Here is a 17,990-nt window from a genome sequence, read left to right as displayed (position 1 = left end):
GATTGAGGAGTGTTCAAAGCAGACTCTTTTGGCAGACTTTGATTGGGACAAGTCTGGAAGTTGAGAGAGTAGCCGTGGCGAATGATGTTGAGGACCCATTGATCTGATGTAATGATCTCCCAACGGCTGAGATAAAAGGTCAGGCGCCCTCCTATTGGTTGAGGAAGATGGGCAGATGGTGGAATATTGGCTATGCTCTGGAGAAACACGTCAAAAGGGCTGGGTAGACTTTTGAGGTGGAGGGGGTTTCTGTTGCTGTTGTGTCTGCCTCGGAGGTTGACGTTGTTGTTGTTGTCGCTGACGTCTAGGCTGTTGAGTAGCCTGAGGTAAGGGGCGAGCAGCATAGCGGCGTTAGTAGGCCGATTGTTGTCGGAAAGGCCTAGTAGGTGGAGTCTTCTTTTTATTCTTTAGGAGAGTATCCCAACGTGTCTCATGTGCCGATAGTTTTTGTGTTGTGGAATCCATGGAATCACCAAACAGCTCATCCCCTAAGCAAGGTGCATTTGCTAGACGGTCTTGGTGGTTTACCTCTAGTTCTGAGACCCTGAGCCATGCCAACCTGCGCATAGTCACTGACATAGCCGTGGCTCTAGAAGTCAATTCGAAGGTATCATAAATTGATCTTACTAGAAACTTTCTCAACTGGAGAAGAGAGGAAGTACAGGTTTGAAAATTGGATTTTTTGCGATCAGGAAGATATTTCTCAAAAGTAGATATTGTTTGGATCAAATGCTTCAAATAAAATGAGAAATGAAAAGCATAGTTTCCTGATCTGTTGGCTAGCATGGTGTTTTGATATAAACGCTTGCCAAATTTGTCCATTGATTTGCCCTCTCTGCCAGGAGGGACTGAGGCATACACATTAGCTCCCGCTGATTTCTTTAAAGTGGATTCCACTAAAAGGGATTCATGCGGGAGTTGGGGTTTATCAAACCCAGGAATAGGAATCACCCTGTATAATGAGTCCAGTTTACGAGGGGCTCCTGGGACAGTCAGGGGAGTCTCTAGGTTTTTATAAAACGTTTCTCTCAAAATATCATGGAGAGGAAGTTTAAGAAATTCCCTTGGAGGCTGGTCAAAGTCCAATGCATCAAGAAATGCTTTAGATTTCTTTGACTCAGCCTCCAAGGGAATAGACAAAGATTCACACATTTCTTTTAAAAAAGATGGAAAAGATGTGGAATCTGGGTGAGAAGAGGGATTGGTAACAAGGCGTTCCTCCTCATCAGAAGAGCATTCACCTTCGGATAGAAAGGGCTCTTCAGAATCACCCCATAAATCAGGATCCCTAACCTGAGAGCCATGGTGTCGAGACTCTGGTGTGGAGGGATCCAAGTGTCGGGTTTTATGGGTGGACTTGCCCGACCTCATGGATACGGTACCAGGCGATGCAACCTGTTGTGCTGGTACCGAGGTTTGTACCGCCTGGTGGTGAGATTTAGGTTCTGGAGCTAAAATCGGCATCGAAGTCGATGAGGTGGTAAGAACCGGTACCGACAAAGTGGATGCCGATAAAAGAGGGCGTTCCACTATCGGTACCGGTGGCTCCGACCGGACCGGAACAGGAAGGTTCTGGGGTAAAAGAGCAGGAAGTAGCTGTTGGAGTTGCTCTCTCAGCTGTACCTGCAGAACGGCGGCAATACGCTCATCCAGCGAAGGCACCAGTACCGCTTTTTTCTTCTGCGGTACCTTGGGTGCTGCTCAACACTCCGATGAAGAACCCGATGTCGAGGGGCTAACTTCAATCGGAGCGGAGCGCTTCCGTGGGCGCCTCGAGGTCGGCAGAATTGGACTCACTGCAGTGGAGACCGGAGGACGCTCCAGCGGGGAAGGCTTCTTAGCCGGCTTACCTGCTGGATGCGACGCCGGCACGGTATCGCGCGGTGTCGATGAAGTCGGTGCCGATTGAGATGGCATCGATGTCGGTGCCGGTACGGTGGAATTGGACATCTCGGCACCGAAGAGTAACCGCTGCTGGATTTGGCGGTTTTTAAGTGTTCTTTTTTTCAAAGTTGCACAGCGGGTGCAAGTGGACGCTTGATGGTCGGGACCAAGACACTGCAGACACCAGTTATGCAGGTCTGTCAGTGAGATTGGCCGAGTGCACCGCTGGCACTTTTTAAACCCGGGCTGAGGGGGCATGAAAGTAAAGACAGCCTCTGCCAAATCGAAGGCCGAGGCTTCGATTGTGGCAACAGGTCCCGCCGGGGCGAAACGAAAAATGAAAAGAAAAACAACTAAGTTAGTCTTTTTTTTTTTTTTTTTTTAAGAAAATAAAAGAAATAAAGAAACCTTTATTTGAGCAAAGGTTTACGCGAGCGGGAAGATCGAAAAAATTTCTTCAAAGGCCGTTGAGGAAACGCGTCTTCTTAGCTCCGCGGAAACTAAGAAACTGGGGACCGCGCGCCTCTGTCGGGCGGGAAGGCACTCGCGCGTGCGCGGTGCGGCCTACCAGAACTTTCCAAGTTCTTAGAGTGCAATCACTCTAAAATTGTCCGTACCGGGGCTCCGTCGGTGCCGTCACCCATCAGTCAAGAATATGCTGCCTGCTTGTCCTGGGATAATAATATTTCCAAATTAATAAAGTCTCTTTGCTTATTTGTAAATGGGTCTCTACCAGAGCCTTTAATTCAGTAGCATAATTAAATAAAATAACTATTTCTGAAGTTTATAGGGAAGGATGGTGACGGAGGGGATTCCTCGCGGGGACGGGTGGGGACGGAGGGGATTCCTCGCGGGGACGGAGGGATTCCTCACGGAGACGGGTGGGGACAGAGGGATTCCTCACGGGGACGGGTGGGGACGGGTAGGATTTTGGCGGGGACGGGTGGGATTTCTGTCCCCGCGCAACTCTCTAGTTCAGAGGGCTTACTGCAGTTTCAGGCTTACAGAGCACCCTCCAGAAGCAGACAAACTTTAAAATGTCTGCTATCTCCCGCCGAAGGATCACTCGCACAGAGTTGATCCGCAGCACGAGGGCAAACCCAAGAAAATAAAAGATTAGGAATTGAGAAATAAAATCACGAGCAGAAGAAAACTAGAAATTCTCAGCAAGGCTGCAGAATCAAACTGAACTTCAAGGGGAGTGGCCGCACAGGTGACCTCGCAGAGGGGTTGGTTTTATTTTTAAGTTCTGCAGCCAAGGCTAGAATGGATGCACTACCCGCTAGTTCAGGCTCCAGAGGGATTGTACAAGAATTTGAGATTATTAAAATGACAGCACAAAACCTGTCAAAATAAAGGCTACAATGCTGGGAGCAGGTGTAAATGTACACAGCTGAAGTATTCACGTAGGTCAGGGGTGCCCACACTTTTTTGGCTTGCAAGCTACTTTTAAAATGACCAAGTCAAAATGATCTACCAACAATAAAATTAAAAAAAAACACAAAGCACACTGTACGCAGAGAAAATGTTAATTATCATTTATATTTAGGGTTTTTTTCAAAGAGGTCAAGGCAGATGACTTTAAAATAAGCAATGTCACCTCAGTAACAACTATACAAAAATAGACAAAAGTAGTATAATGGGTACACCTCATGTCAAACTGATTTGACAGGTGAGATAAGATAAGGATCGACCAATCAGCGTTCACTTCCGGGTTAAGCCCGCCCATTGTCCCGCCTTAGTCTCCGCCCATGGCCCGCCCCCACCCATGGCCCCGCCCCTCCCATAGGAATGAATGGTGGTAGCCCCGCCCATAGCCACACCCCCGCCCATGGCCCCACCCCACTCTTCACCTAAGCCCCGCCCCTCCCATAGGAATGAATGGTGGTAGCCCCGCCCATGGCCACACACCCTGCCCATGGCCCCACCCCTCAAGCCCCACCCCTGTCCCCACCCCCTCAAGCCACGCCCACACCCATGACCCCACCCCCTCATGTCCCGCCCCGGAAATGCACTTTTGATGATATCACCGGAAATGGGGGCGTGTTTAACCCCGAAAATACGCTTTCTGATGACATCACCGGAAATGGGAGTGCCTGCCCCTACCGGAAATGCGCTTTTCTGATGACATAGGCGGAAATTGGGTAAATGACGCGGCGGAAATGCGCTTTTCTGAACACGTAGGCGGAAATAGGGTAAATGACGCGGCGGAAATGCGTTTTTCTGAACACGTAGGCGGAAATAGGGAAACAGACTTAGTCAAAAAACCCCACCCGGAAATGATGTGGCCAGAAAAGAAGCGTCTTTATTTTAACAGTTTTTAGTTAAAAGACAGGGTTTAAGAGCTCACAGATAGAGCAGATCACAAAACAAAAGGCATTCACAAAATCTTTCCTGTTTTTAAAACAGAGTAGGGGCAGAAACAAACGAGAAAAAAAAAGTTGCATTTGCTTTTAACACCCTTTTCAGTAGGAATTCTGAGCTAATGGTTAATGGGTCAGCTCCCCTATTGTCATGGTAACAGCTGATAAGACCCTTGCAACACCCCTCCCCCTGATAAAGCCAAGGGGAGAGATGTGGAAGTGTGTTTAAACATGTCTGAACTTGTCCCGGCCCCACCTACTGTTGTCTTAACAATCTGAAAAAAAAACCAAAAGCAGCTGTCACCTAACAGGGCTCTGTTAAAAAGGCAAAAGTCTTTATTGAAGCAAATTTATTATGATCCACACGCGGCAGGAAGCTATGGAGGCATTAACCCTCTACTTCAAGCGGCTAAAAAGAGTGATATAACAGTCCGGAGAAAAGATGTGGTGGATTGGGTCACCGGTCAAAACGCATACAATTTACACAGACCGGCTAGTATCCATTTAAAAAGAAATAAAGCAACAGACAGTGGCAAAGTGACTTAGTCAACATGTCAGCCTTTGCCCCTTATAACAACGGTTACAAATACATCTTAACGGTAATAGATATCCTGTCAAAATATGCACGGGTCGTTTCTTTAAAAACAAAAACCGGTCATGAAGTTACGGAAGCCTTTGAAACAATATTTAATTTAGGGCGTACACCTGAAAAACTTCAAACAGACAAGGGTAAAGAATTTTTAAATAAGTCTCTGAAGAATTTATTAAAACAAAAAGGTGTTAGCCATTTTGTGACCCATAATGATGTTAAAGCAGCTGTAGTGGAAAGATTTAACAGGACTTTAAAATCCAAAATGTGGAGATATTTTACAGCCCATAATACCTTTACTTACCAAGACGTCCTACAGGCTATAGTGCACATCCGTATGGGAACACGTTTCCTGTTGCCGCACGTCGGCACACGCACGGCACAAAGGAAACATAAGTTTACACCCCACCCTGACAGGTAACACCCCGGAAATACGTTTTCTGATGACATAGGCGGAAATTGGGTAAATGACGCGGCGGAAATGCGCTTTTCTGATGACATAGGCGGAAATAGGGTAAATGACGCGGCGGAAATGCGCTTTTCTGAACACGTAGGCGGAAATAGGGAAACAGACTTAGTCAAAAAACCCCACCCGGAAATGATGTGGCCAGAAAAGAAGCGTCTTTATTTTAACAGTTTTTAGTTAAAAGACAGGGTTTAAGAGCTCACAGCTGTTAGCAACAGAAATAAAGGTTCTCAAGCCATCAAACAAAATGACTGTCACGAAGGCTCGTAGATTGAGTTACTTTCTTAAAGATCGTGATGTAGAAAAAGAGGGTTACCCAAAGACCGAAAAACTGTACGAATCAGATAAAGAAAATATGGATCCCTTTAACACGCAGGTAACTGAAAAAAGGCCTACCAAGAGGCCTCGTAACTTTCTTAAAGACTGTAATGCGGAGAAAGAGGGTTACTCACCGTCTGAAAAACCGATTGACTTGACGGCAGATACCGGGGAGCATACGCACGAATTAACAGATTCTGAAATACAAGAGTTTCCAGATGCTCAAAAGCTATATGATTCAGACATAGAAAATGAAGATGTAGGCTATGAACTACCAGAGGATAATGCTTCAGATATTGAATTTTATGAAGCCGCTGCTGAAGCCGAAGCAACAGACATGTTGGAAAAGCCAGGATCTTTCACGGTAAGAGAGAGACACACACGCACTTTTTATTACCAGTGGTCGTTGAAGGGGTTTATGAAGCTGTATGTGTTCATGTGTTTTAAAAAGGAAAATTTATTTCTGTATGTTTGTTTTTTTTTTGTAGGGAAGTGGCGGATCTTCACGATCACAGAAACCTGTGGACAAGGTGTACATGCCGATGATAAATCTATCATGTTTGTGTTTTTTCTGCTCGTTTCAAAGAGAACCGGCGGTGAATGTGCGTAAACCTGAAGATTCTTGTGATTATGGACTGTGGACCGGCATAGGCCTTTCCAAAACACCAACAGAACTTAAATCAGTTATAAAGGTCGTTGTATACTGCATTCTAAATAAATGTCTGCAAGGCGTGAAGGATGAAGATTGTGGAGCCTGCTTAATACGTGCTGGGGGGCAAAAACACCACGATTGCTTGATATGGGGACATAAGGAAATACAGCAGAAACTCAAAAAAACTTGTGACATGCTATGCCTAGGACGTGTGGTAAATGTAGTCACATTTGTAGGCTATAAAATGAAAATATTGATGCTTTGTAATGAAAGCATTAATATAATCATTGATTTAATCAGAGATATTAAAACCTCTATAAATGGGCCACGGCTACTCAACAGATTGGTCAATGTCATGAGAGATGGTACATATGTAGAGATTGTAAATGATTTAATCCGTGACACCGATTATAAATCATTCTTCAAAAGAAATGCTTTTTAAAACATGTTTTGTTTTTTATTCTCGGGATTGTGGGAAATACAATGTGTAACGGTGTGTTTGTTTGTATAAAAGTTTAAACATTTTATTGTTGTAAAATAAAGATTTTCTTAAAAATTATAAAATGTGTGGTGTGTTTTAGAAAATGTATTATCAACCCAAACTAAAACAATAGAAGGTGTGACAGGTTATAAGGAACTAGGTTCTAGACACGTAAGGGGCATTTTGGTATCTAAATTGACTAACCAAGACAAACAAGCTCTACCAGAGGTCTTAGACATACAATAAAGCCTTTGTGAATGGATAACCTCTATAGAAGTGGTTGTAAGTGTATAAAATAAACTATGAGAAGACCAGCAAGCATTCTGGTTTTTGTGGGTGCTACGCCGGGCCCCGGATACATCAACTGCTAACATGGTGAGTAGAAAAGGGGCTTTTATTTTTGGTTTTAGGGATATCGTTTTTTCTTTCTCTGAATCTATCATTGCATTTAAAAACAGGAGCGGGGATCTGATGGTAGAAATAAACTATCTCTTACCAGAAAAAGACAACAGATATTAAACAGTAAGTGACAAATGTATTATATGGCACATATGTTGGTTTTTAAAAACAGCATCTACAAAACATTATTTTTTCGTTATGATTAGACCAAGAAACGGCTGGAGAGCCGACACCTTCTACATCGACAAGTTCTAACCAACAACCGGCTCCTTACCGGAAGCCAAAAGATAAACGAAATAGTAGGTATCCTGGTTTTGTAAGGAGACTAGGGTTAAAAGAAAATGTCATTACTTTTATAATGGTTGATGGGGAAAAAAGTATTAACGGTTATGCTATGTTATAAAAATGTAGATCGGGAAAATGTTAGAAAGTCGCAAGCAGATACCATGAACCTGACGGAAAAGTATAACAGGAAAAGATCGCATAGTAAAAGCTTCTTACACGGGGAACCAGAGTCCAAAGCTGCTTACAGGAAACCAAAAGATAAACGAAATAGTAAGTATTCTGATTTTGTAAGGAGACACGTGTAAAAGAAAATGTCATTACTTTTATAATGGTTGATGGGGAAAAAGTATTAACGGTTATGCTATGTTATAAATTGTAGATCGGGAAAATGTTAGAAAGTCACAAACAGACACCGTGAAGCCGACAGAAAAGTTTAACAGCACAGAAGCACAGCCGGACAACACAGAAGAAGGAGAATGTTATGAAGTTGATAATTATTCTGATAGCAGCAAAGTGTCAGAGGATGGTTCAAATAAGGGTGCATTAGGTCCTTCTGAAGATTCAGAACCAATCAACTATGTCCAATTTGTGAAAAGGTGGGATCGTAAACTGGACAAGTTTCATGGTGTGCTTTATTCAGAAGAATTTCGTTTCATTAATTTAGACAGGGTAACATCATTAAGTGATGCTCAAAATGCTATACGCCAAGGCATCCAACATATCCTGGACGATGTTAGCAGCAGAGTATCCGGGGGCCCGGCGTAGCACCCACAAAAACCAGAATGCATGCTGATCTTCTCATAGTTTATTTTATACACTTACAAACACCTCTATAGAGGTTATCCGTTCACAAAGGCTTTATTGTATGTCTTGGTTAGTCAATTTAGATACCAAAATGACCCCTACGTGTCTAGAACCTAGTTCCTTATAACCTGTCACACCTTCTATTGTTTTAGTTTGGGTTGATAATACATTTCTAAAACACACCACACATTTTATATTTTTAAGAAAATCTTTATTTTACAACAATAAAATGTTTAAACTTTTATACAAATAAACATACCATTACACATTGTATTTCCCACAATCCCGAGAATAAAAAACAAAACATGTTTTAAAAAGCATTTCTTTTGAAGAATGATTTATAATCGGTGTCACGGATTAAATCATTTACAATCTCTACATATGTACCATCTCTCATGACATTGACCAATCTGTTGAGTAGCCGTGGCCCATTTATAGAGGTTTTAATATCTCTGATTAAATCAATGATTATATTAATGCTTTCATTACAAAGCATCAATATTTTCATTTTATAGCCTACAAATGTGACTACATTTACCACACGTCCTAGGCATAGCATGTCACAAGTTTTTTTGAGTTTCTGCTGTATTTCCTTATGTCCCCATATCAAGCAATCGTGGTGTTTTTGCCCCCCAGCACGTATTAAGCAGGCTCCACAATCTTCATCCTTCACGCCTTGCAGACATTTATTTAGAATGCAGTATACAACGACCTTTATAACTGGTTTAAGTTCTGTTGGTGTTTTGGAAAGGCCTATGCCGGTCCACAGTCCATAATCACAAGAATCTTCAGGTTTACGCACATTCCCCGCCGGTTCTCTTTGAAACGAGCAGAAAAAACACAAACATGATAGATTTATCATCGGCATGTACGCCTTGTCCACAGGTTTCTGTGATCGTGAAGATCCGCCACTTCCCTACAAAAAAAAAACAAACATACAGAAATAAATTTTCCTTTTTAAAACACATGAACACATACAACTTCATAAACCCCTTCAACGACCACTGGTAATAAAAAGTGCGTGTGTGTCTCTCTCTCTCTTACCGTGAAAGATCCTGGTTTTTCCAACATGTCTGTTGCTTCGGCTTCAGCAGCGGCTTCATAAAATTCAATATCTGAAGCATTATCCTCTGGTAGTTCATAGCCTACATCTTCATTTTCTATGTCTGAATCATATAGCTTTTGAGCATCTGGAAACTCTTGTATTTCAGAATCTGTTAATTCGTGCGTATGCTCCCCGGTATCTGCCGTCAAGTCAATCGGTTTTTCAGACGGTGAGTAACCCTCTTTCTCCGCATTACAGTCTTTAAGAAAGTTACGAGGCCTCTTGGTAGGCCTTTTTTCAGTTACCTGCGTGTTAAAGGGATCCATATTTTCTTTGTCTGATTCGTACAGTTTTTCGGTCTTTGGGTAACCCTCTTTTTCTACATCACGATCTTTAAGAAAGTAACTCAATCTACGAGCCTTCGTGACAGTCATTTTGTTTGATGGCTTGAGAACCTTTATTTCTGTTGCTAACAGCTGTGAGCTCTTAAACCCTGTCTTTTAACTAAAAACTGTTAAAATAAAGACGCTTCTTTTCTGGCCACATCATTTCCGGGTGGGGTTTTTTGACTAAGTCTGTTTCCCTATTTCCGCCTACGTGTTCAGAAAAGCTCATTTCCGCCGCGTCATTTACCCTATTTCCGCCTATGTCATCAGAAAAGCGCATTTCCGCTGCGTCATTTACCCAATTTCCGCCTATGTCATCAGAAAACGTATTTCCGGGGTGTTACCTGTCAGGGTGGGGTGTAAACTTATGTTTCCTTTGTGCCGTGCGTGTGCCGACGTGCGGCAACAGGAAACGTGTTCCCATACGGATGTGCACTATAGCCTGTAGGACGTCTTGGCAAGTAAAGGTATTATGGGCTGTAAAATATCTCCACATTTTGGATTTTAAAGTCCTGTTAAATCTTTCCACTACAGCTGCTTTAACATCATTATGGGTCACAAAATGGCTAACACCTTTTTGTTTTAATAAATTCTTCAGAGACTTATTTAAAAATTCTTTACCCTTGTCTGTTTGAAGTTTTTCAGGTGTACGCCCTAAATTAAATATTGTTTCAAAGGCTTCGGTAACTTCATGACCGGTTTTTGTTTTTAAAGAAACGACCCATGCATATTTTGACAGGATATCTATTACCGTTAAGATGTATTTGTAACCGTTGTTATAAGGGGCAAAGGCTGACATGTCGACTAAGTCACTTTGCCACTGTCTGTCAACTTCTGACACAATTGTTTTATTTCTTTTAAAATGGATTCTAGCCGGTCTGTGTAAATTGTATGCGTTTTGACCGGTGACCCAATCCACCACATCTTTTCTCCGGACTGTTATATCACTCTTTTTAGCCGCTTGAAGTAGAGGGTTAATGCCTCCATAGCTTCCTGCCGCGAGTGGATCATAATAAATTTGCTTCAATAAAGACTTTTGCCTTTTTAACAGAGCCCTGTTAGGTGACAGCTGCTTTTGTGTTTTTTTTTTTTTTTTCAGCTTGTTAAGACAACAGTAGGGGGCCGGGACAAGTTCAGACATGTTTAAACACACTTCCACATCTCTCCCCTTGGTTTTATCAGGGGGAGGGGTGTTGCAAGGGTCTTATCAGCTGTTATCATTATAATAGGGGAGCTGACCCATTAACCATTAGCTCAGAATTCCTACTGAAAAGGTTGTTAAAAGCAAATGCAACTTTTTTTTTTTTTTCTCGTTTGTTTCTGCCCCTACTCTGTTTTAAAAACAGGAAAGATTTTGTGAATGCCTTTTGTTTTGTGATCTGCTCTATCTGTGAGCTCTTAAACCCTGTCTTTTAACTAAAAACTGTTAAAATAAAGACGCTTCTTTTCTGGGTGGGGGTTTTGACTAAGTCTGTTTCCCTATTTCCGCCTACGTGTTCAGAAAAGCGCATTTCCGCCGCGTCATTTACCCTATTTCCGCCTACGTGTTCAGAAAAGCGCATTTCCGCCGCGTCATTTACCCAATTTCCGCCTATGTCATCAGAAAAGCGCATTTCCGGTAGGGGCAGGCACTCCCATTTCCGGTGATGTGATCAGAAAGCGTATTTTCGGGGTTAAACATGCCCCCATTTCCGGTGATGTCATCAAAAGTGCATTTCCGGGGCGGGACATGAGGGGGCGGGGTCATGGGTGGGGGCGTGGCTTGAGGGGTGGGGACAGGGGCGGGGGTGGGGCTTGAGGGGTGGGGCCATGGGCGGGGCTACCACCATTCATTCCTATGGGAGGGGCGGGGCTTAGGTGAAGGGTGGGGTGGGGCCATGGGCGGGGTGTGTGGCCATGGGCGGGGCTACCACCATTCATTCCTATGGGAGGGGAGGGGCCATGGGCGGAGACTAAGGCGGGGCCATGGGTGGGGGCGGGGCCATGGGCGGAGACTCAGGTGGGACAATGGGCGGGGCTTAACCCAGGAAGTGAACGCTGATTGGTCGATCCTTATCTTATCTCACCTGTCAATCAGTTTGACATGAGGTGTACCCATTATACTACTGACAAATATACCCCCTCCCTTTTTACTAAACCGTGATAGCGGTTTTTAGCGCAGGGAGCTGCGCTTAATGCTCCACACTGCTCTCGACGCTCATAGGCTCCTTGCGCTAAAATCCGCTGCTGCAGTTTAGTAAAATGGGGGCCATGGTGCAAAATATAGACAGCAGATATAAATTCTCAAAACGGACACATTTTATCACTAAATTGAAAATAAAATCATTTTTTTTTACCTTTGTTGTCTGGTGATTTCACGAGTCTCTGGTTGCACTTTCTTCTTCTGACTGTGCATCCAATATTTCTTCCCTTCTTTCTGTCTCCTGCATGCTTTGTCTCCTCCAGATCTCATTCCATTCCTCAACCAACATTTCTGTTCTTCCATGAGTCCAACTTTTTCTTCCTCTCTCCCTGCCCCCTCCACTTTCTTTTTTTCTGTCTCCCTGCCTCTTTCTTACTTTTTTTCTCTCTTTATCTTTCTGTCTCCCTGCCCCCCTTTCTTTCTTTCTTTCTGCCTCTGTCTTTTCTGTCTCCCTGTTCTGCCTCCCTGTCTTTCTCCCCAAGCCACTGCCAGGGTTGTCATCTGAGAACAGGCCCCCAAGCCACCGCCGACTTCTGGGAACCCAGCCAACTTCTGGACCCCCAAGCCACCGCCGTTGCTGAGTTCTTCATTTTCCGACACTGCAACAGGCCAGCAGCCTTCTCCCTAACGTCAATTCTGACATTGGAGAGGAAATTCCGGGCCAGCCAGGCAGCGATTGGCTGGCCCGGAACTTCCTCTCCGACGTCAGAATTGATAAGAACATAAGAACATAAGCAGTGCCTCCGCCGGGTCAGACCACAGGTCCATCTCGCCCAGCAGTCCGCTCCCGCGGCGGCCCAAAACAGGTCAAGACCTGTCTGAATCATCAGAAGGGGCTCCCTTGCCACCTTGGTTTCCCATTTAAGTCCTGCCTTCCTATCGAAGTCCTAGCCCTCCGGTCTTGCACCGGAGGGCTAGGACTTCGATGTCGGGGAGAATGTTTCTGCAGGGAGAGCTTGGGGCGGCGGTGGGGGACGTTGGGGAGAGGAAGGCTGATCAGCCCAGTAGATCGTGAAGGCAACACAAGTCTATCACGGAGCCCAGGATGGGCTCCGCGATCGACCCGCGTTGCCTTCGAGATCTACTGATCGATCACGATCGACATATTGGGCACCCCTGATGTAGGTGATACCATCCAAGCTTCACCCAAACCTCTTCCCTGAATATGCTAACACCTGCGTTATGTATAATTATACACCCTTTTGTCACAGCACATACTTCTACAGGTGGGGTAGTTTTATAGGAGGCTTTTTAAATGCATAGAATAGCATTTATGTGCAAAAAAGCGTGTTTGTTATTTATTGTACACTTGTTGTAAATTATAAATGAATAAAGAATTTAAAAAAAAAAAAAATTACCTCAACATTCTCCTTTTTTTCTTAAACCATTCTAGCCATTTGGATGGTAAGATATTTAAGAAATAAGAACTTAAGGGTTCTTTTACTAAGATACAGCAAAAGTGGTCTTAGTGTGCCCTTACACAGGTCTTTTCCATGCACTAAAGCCTTTTTTATTTATGGCCATATACTAATGTTATGCCACAACTAATCACAGAAAACATAAATAAAGCACAGTTACTTACCGTAACAGGTGTTATCCAGGGACAGCAGGCAGATATTCTTGACTGATGGGTGACGGCACCGACGGAGCCCCGGTACGGACAATTTTAGAGTGATTGCACTCTAAGAACTTTAGAAAGTTCTAGCTCGGCCGCACCGCGCACGCGCGAGTGCCTTCCCGCCCGACAGAGGCGCGCGGTCCCTCAGTTAGTATAAGCCAGCTAAGAAGCCAACCCGGGGAGGTGGGTGGGACGCAAGAATATCTGCCTGCTGTCCCTGGATAACACCTGTTACGGTAAGTAACTGTGCTTTATCCCAGGACAAGCAGGCAGCATATTCTTGACTGATGGGTGACCTCCAAGCTAACAAAAAGAGGGATGGAGGGAAGGTTGGCCATTAGGAAAACAAATTTTGCAAAACAGATTGGCCGAAGTGTCCATCCCGTCTGGAAAAAGCATCCAGACAATAATGAGATGTAAAAGTGTGAACTGAGGACCAAGTAGCAGCCTTGCAGATTTCCTCAATAGAAGTGGAGCGGAGGAAAGCTACAGATGCTGCCATTGCTCTGACTCTATGGGCCGTGACAGAACCTTCCAGTGTCAGTCCGGTCTGAGCATAACAAAATGAAATGCACGCTGCCAGCCAATTAGACAACGTACGTTTAGAAACGGGACGTCCCAATTTATTTGGATCAAAGGACAGAAAAAGTTGAGGAACTGATCTGTGGGGTTTCGTACGCTCTAGATAGTAAGCCAGAGCCCTTTTACAATCCAAAGTGTGTAAAGCTTGTTCTCCAGAATGAGAATGAGGTTTTGGAAAGAAAACAGGGAGAACAATGGATTGGTTGAGATGGAATTCAGATACAACCTTAGGGAGAAACTTTGGATGTGTACGCAGAACCACCTTGTCATGGTGAAAAACCGTAAAGGGAGGATCTGCGACCAGTGCATGAAGCTCACTGACCCTCCTGGCAGAGGTAAGGGCAATAAGGAAAAGCACCTTCCAAGTAAGAAACTTGAAAGGAGAGGTAGCCAAGGGTTCAAATGGAGGCTTCATTAAAGCAGAAAGAACCACATTGAGATCCCAGATAACAGGAGGGGCTTTAAGAGGTGGTTTCACGTTGAAAAGCCCACGCATGAACCTGGACACCAGGGGATGAGCTGAGAGAAGTTTTCCATGGACTGGCTCATGAAAAGCTGAAATGGCACTGAGGTGGACTCTGATGGACGAAGACTTAAGGCCAGAGTCAGACAAAGAGAGCAAATAGTCCAACAACGTCTCCACTGCCAGGGAAGTGGGATCAAGATGATGAAGAAGACACCAGGAGGAAAATCTCGTCCACTTCTGATGGTAACATTGCAGAGTGGTTGGTTTCCTGGAGGCATCCAGAATGGAACGAACAGGCTGAGATAAGAGAGTATCATGAGATGTCAGCCCGAGAGATACCAAGCTGTCAGGTGTAGAGACTGGAGGTTGGGATGAAGGAGGGTTTCCTGCTGTTGCGTAAGCAGAGAAGGAAACAGAGGAAGAAGAAAAGGTTCCCTGGAACTGAGTTGAAGTAGAAGGGAGAACCAATGTTGCCTGGGCCACCTCGGAGCAATCAGAATCATGGTGGCTCGTTCCCTCTTGAGCTTGAATAAGGTTCTCAACATTAGAGGCAGAGGAGGGAAGGCGTACAGGAACAGATTCGACCAGTCGAGGAGAAAAGCATCCGCTGTCAGACGGTGAGGAGAGTAAAGTCTGGAGCAGAAGAGGGGCAGCTGGTGATTGTGAGGAGCTGCAAAGAGGTCTATCTGAGGAGTGCCCCATTGAGTGAAGATAGACTGCAGAGTTATAGGATCGAGTGTCCACTCGTGAGGCTGGAGAATTCTGCTGAGTTTGTCCGCTAAAGAATTCTGTGTTCCCTGAATGTAGATAGCTTTCAGGAAGAGATGGTGATCTATGGCCCAATTCCAGATCTTTTGGGCTTCTTGGCATAGAAGGCGAGAGCCTGTCCCACCCTGTTTGTTGATGTAGTACATCGCAACTTGATTGTCTGTGCACAACAAGAGGACCTGAGGAAAGAGAAGATGTTGGAAAGCCTTGAGGGCATAAAACATCGCTCTGAGTTCCAGGAAATTGATTTGATGCTTCTTTTCCTGGGCTGTCCAAAGACCTTGAGTCTGGAACTCGTTCAAGTGAGCTCCCCATGCATAAAGAGAGGCGTCGGTGGTGATAACCAGGTGATGAGGGGGCTGATGGAACAGAAGACCTCTGGATAGATTTGAGGATACCAACCACCATTGAAGAGACTGACGAAGAGATGATGTCACAGATATGTGTCGTGAGCAAGGATCCGTCGCTTGGGACCACTGAGTAGCAAGGGTCCATTGAGGAATGCGTAGGTGAAGACGTGCGAGGGGCGTGACATGAACTGTAGACGCCATGTGCCCCAAGAGTACCATCATTTGCCTGGCTGAGATGGAAGGCAGTGAAAGTACCTGTTGACATAGAGACTGAAGGGTCTGAAGACGATTGGATGGCAGGAAAGCTCTCATGAGGAGTGTGTCCAGGATCGCTCCAATGAATTGAAGTCTCTGAGTAGGGATGAGATGAGATTTGGGTAGATTGATCTCGAACCCCAGAATTTGTAGAAACAAGATGGTTTGGTTGGTGGCCAGAAGAACTGCTTGAGCGGATGTGGCCTTGATTAACCAGTCGTCCAGGTAAGGGAAGACCTGGAAGTGATGAGAGCGTAGAAATGCCGCTACCACAATGAGACACTTGGTGAAGACCCTTGGAGAGGAGGCAAGGCCGAAGGGCAGCACCTTGTATTGGTAATGAGAATGATTGATCATGAAGCGTAGGTACTGTCTGGAAGCCAGATTTACTGGTATGTGAGTGTACGCTTCTTTGAGATCGAGGGAACATAGCCAGTCGCCTTGATTGAGAAGAGGATAAAGAGTGGCCAGAGAAAGCATCTTGAACTTTTCTTTGACCAAATATTTGTTGAGATCGCGGAGATCTAGAATGGGTCTGAGATCTCCTGTTTTTTTGGGGACTAAAAAATATCGGGAGTAGAACCCCTGCCCCTGCTGGTCTAGGGGAACTTCTTCTATGGCATTTAGAAGAAGGAGGGATTGAACCTCTTGGAGAAGAAGGGTTAATTGAGGACTGGAAGCAGACTCTTTTGGTTGACTTGGAGGAGGTAGTGACTGAAAGTTGAGAGAGTAGCCGTGGCGGATGATGTTGAGGACCCACTGGTCTGACGTGATAAGTTCCCAACGGCTTATGAAATAAGTAAGGCGTCCTCCTATAGGTTGTGGAAGTTGGGTAGAAGGAACAAAACTGGCTATGTTCTGGAGAATTAAGTCAAAAGGGTTGTGTAGACTTTTGCACTGGTGCAGGTTTTACCTGTTGTTGTTGCTGAGGCTGTCTAGCAGCCGGCCTTTGTTGTCTCTGGCGTCGTTGCTGGGGAGCAGCTTGAGGCAGAGGACGAGCCACAAATCTACGCTGGTAGGAGGATTGTGGACGAAAAGGTCTGGTTGTTGGCGGCTTCTTAGACTTAAGAAGTGTATCCCATCTAGTCTCATGAGCCGATAACTTTTGAGTGGTGGAGTCCATGGAATCTCCAAACAACTCATCCCCTAGGCAAGGTGCATTGGCTAGCCGATCCTGATGGTTAACATCGAGTTCAGAAACCCTAAGCCAGGCCAGCCGTCTCATTGCCACTGAGATGGCTGTAGCCCTAGAGGTCAGCTCGAAGGTGTCATAAATGGATCTAACCATGAATTTCCGGAGCTGGAAAAGCGAAGAACAAGTTTGGTGAAAAACCGACTTTTTCCGATCAGGGAGATATTTCTCAAAAGCAGAGATATTCTGAATAAGCTGCTTTAAGTAGAAGGAGAAATGGAATGCATAATTCCCTGATCGATTCGCCAACATTGCATTTTGGTATAGTCGTTTCCCAAACTTGTCCATAGACTTTCCCTCTCTGCCAGGAGGGACAGAAGCATACACACTAGCCCCCTTGGACTTTTTGAGGGTGGATTCGACCAAAAGGGACTCATGATGTAACTGGGGTTTATCAAACCCAGGGATAGGAAGGACTCTGTATAGAGAGTCTAATTTTCGGGGAGCCCCAGGAATGGTGAGGGGAGATTCCAAATTTTTATAGAACGTCTCTCTCAAGATATCATGGAGAGGTAACTTAAGGTATTCCTTTGGAGGCTGATCAAAATCCAGAGCATCAAGAAAAGCTTTGGATTTCTGTGACTCAGCCTCCAAAGGAATAGAGAGAGAGTCACACATTTCCTTTAAAAAGGAAGAAAAAGAAGATACTTCTGGTTTAGAGGAGGGCCCCAAGGCAGAGGTGTCCTCTTCACCAGAAGAACATTCTCCCTCAGAAAGGAGAGGGTCTTCTGAGTCGCCCCACAAGTCAGGGTCTTGAACTTGGAAGCTCCGGTCCCGAGAATCCGGCGTGGAAGACTGTAAGTGATGGGATTTTCTATGAGATTTCCCTGACCTGCCTGACTCGGTACCGGGGGATGTGACTGTATGCACCGGTGCCGAAGTCTGAACAGCTTGATGGTGGGATC

General features: G+C 44.9%; 1 protein-coding gene and 1 long non-coding RNA gene across 2 annotated transcripts in view; one reads left to right on the top strand and one right to left on the bottom strand.

The window, feature by feature from the left end:
• TSNAXIP1 (translin associated factor X interacting protein 1) overlaps nucleotides 1-17,990 on the bottom strand; it is a 1,372,321-nt gene that overhangs the window by 1,063,753 nt on the left and 290,578 nt on the right. The gene's annotated exons all lie outside the window — the stretch shown is intronic.
• Nucleotides 7,425-7,836, top strand: LOC117359219. Its single transcript, XR_004539188.1, has 3 exons — nucleotides 7,425-7,451; nucleotides 7,564-7,707; nucleotides 7,817-7,836. It is a non-coding gene; the product is annotated as an uncharacterized LOC117359219 (long non-coding RNA).

Source organism: Geotrypetes seraphini, chromosome 4 (genome assembly GCF_902459505.1).
Source record: "Geotrypetes seraphini chromosome 4, aGeoSer1.1, whole genome shotgun sequence".
NCBI classification, from domain to species: Eukaryota; Metazoa; Chordata; class Amphibia; order Gymnophiona; family Dermophiidae; genus Geotrypetes; species Geotrypetes seraphini.
Note: the sequence above shows the minus strand (reverse complement) of the source record. Positions and strands in the feature narration are given on the sequence as shown.